At 39.9% G+C, this 2,093-nt stretch overlaps 1 pseudogene; it reads right to left on the reverse strand.

The window, feature by feature from the left end:
* Nucleotides 1-300: 300 nt before the first annotated feature.
* Nucleotides 301-703, reverse strand: LOC113836256 (annotated as a pseudogene).
* Nucleotides 704-2,093: the final 1,390 nt, after the last annotated feature.

A 2,093-nucleotide genomic window follows, 5' to 3' on the forward strand; every position in this document is an offset into this window, starting at 1 on the left:
TCTAGAGTAAATTGTCCCACACCTATATTTGCATTAGCACTTTCTTTAGCACTGCTCCTCAATCCCTATGTTCTGAAGACAGTTACTCCACAGGTCTCCAAGGCATTTATAACTAGAAACACTACTTGATAGTGAGTTACCTTGGATTGTATGACAAGACTTTGCCTTTCACAAAGAACAATAATGCAAAGTCACCATCTAAAGATACAGATAACTGAGGCAGGTTTTAGTACATATTAGTTTATTTATTTATTTATTTATTTATTTGCAGTGATTTTATTGCTCAAGTGCAAAGAGAATTTAGGCCACTAGAGCAGAGGCTGTGGGTGACTCATATTTCCAACTGGGAGGGAGGACCAACTTAGTCCTATACTAACAAGCCAGCAGGTGAATTGTGCTCTTTATCAGAATGAATCGAAGTTTAGCATCCTTATGCTTTCTGCTCCTCTTAAGATGCTTGTGGATAGCAACTGCTTTCCTAATCAAATAGAAGAGAACCTTGAGGAGATCAGGAGCAAAGCCTTTGAATATATAGATCCTCTAAGATCTCCCCTCCTTGAGAGGGAGTCAGGTTTTCCTTAGCCACTTTGTAAGGCTGTTCCTTTGCGCTGTCAGATACCAACTTCAGCTAGGTGGGGATGCTCCAGAGGAAGGCCAATACCAACTGGGACCGGCCCTTTCCAGGACCATGCATGCCACCCATGATGATGGTGGTCTGGTAGCAAAGGATATTAGCATTTGTAATAACAATGTCTATATTTTTAATCTTTTGCATGAACAAACCATTCACCTATTAACAAATTTCTGTGAGTGGTTGCTGCCGGGAAACAGATGTGATACAATTGTTGCCTTCAAAGAAAACTGTATTACGAAATTGTCAAAGAATGGGTTTAATCAATTTTTAAAATTTAAATGTCCTTATGTCTGTTGAATAGTGTCATAGTTGTCTGACTAATTTTTTGGAGGGAAAAATATTTTTGAGGCCACCAAGAGTTGTAAAGTAATAGGCAAACAGGATAACAAACAGGTGGGTAGGCACAGAATCTAAGGCAGCATGTTTAAGCATTTAGAATGAGGAAAGAAGGGGACAGGAAAGAAGGTAGGGAGAGCTTGATGCTGCACCATATGGATGCATTGGGCAAAAACCATCTGGAACACAACAGATGGCCTCAGGCTACAAGTGCGGCCAGGTCACAGGATTCATAGGATTTTTCTCTATTCCCTTGGGCAGGCCAGAAACACAATTTTCATAAAGTGTAGTCCTACTTATCATTTTTTATCTTTGGGATGTAAACTATGCATCCTTACCTAAAGAAGGCAAAAGGGCTTACTTTAGCCATTCAACCTTGACTAACATTGTAGAAGAACAAACCATTGTCCAAGGGGGTCTGATGGTCACCAAGAGTTAACAAAGCATTCTACCATCCCTCTCAGGGAGACGTGTAATATGAAGAGTAATCCAAAGACTTTGAATGTAATAGATTTGAGGAGGTGAAATATTTCTTATATTTATTTGAGTTCTGGGACTGTTCTAAGGTTTCTTTGAGGTAAATGTTCCTCAAAGAATGGTAAGAGGGTTCCTAGAGAATGGTAAACATGAGTTCCACCTCTTCAGAACATGGATCAGAGACACACACCTATAAAGCAAGCACCTAGTGCTCTTGGGAAAGGCCAACACTGAAGGGATTAGGCTGAGGAGTGTCTTCTTGGCAGTGTGTGTTGGCTGTAGATCTTAACAGGACCTATATTTCTGCAGATAGGATTTTCTTGTTAACAATGGATTTAGACAAGATAGGCTCCACATAAGCTGTGGGAAGTGCCCTCTCACAATGGGATTGAACTTGCAAAAGACAACTTTGACCCCTCACTGGAAAAATAAACACAAGGCATGAGTGTCTAATGGGAAATATATGGTATGAGGCCTTTAGATTCTAAAGTCTTTTATAAGGTAAAGGGCAAGATCACAGAGAAGGGAAGAACAGAATGTACTATTGTGACTATAATCTTGGGGGGAGAGCATTCTTTATTCAAGGAAAAAAGGAAGTAAATCAAATTGAAGGAAAACCTTTTGCTTTCTCTTGGGGTGTAAGACT

The sequence above is a fragment of the Cricetulus griseus genome, chromosome 6 (genome assembly GCF_003668045.3).
Source record: "Cricetulus griseus strain 17A/GY chromosome 6, alternate assembly CriGri-PICRH-1.0, whole genome shotgun sequence".
Taxonomy (NCBI): domain Eukaryota; kingdom Metazoa; phylum Chordata; class Mammalia; order Rodentia; family Cricetidae; genus Cricetulus; species Cricetulus griseus.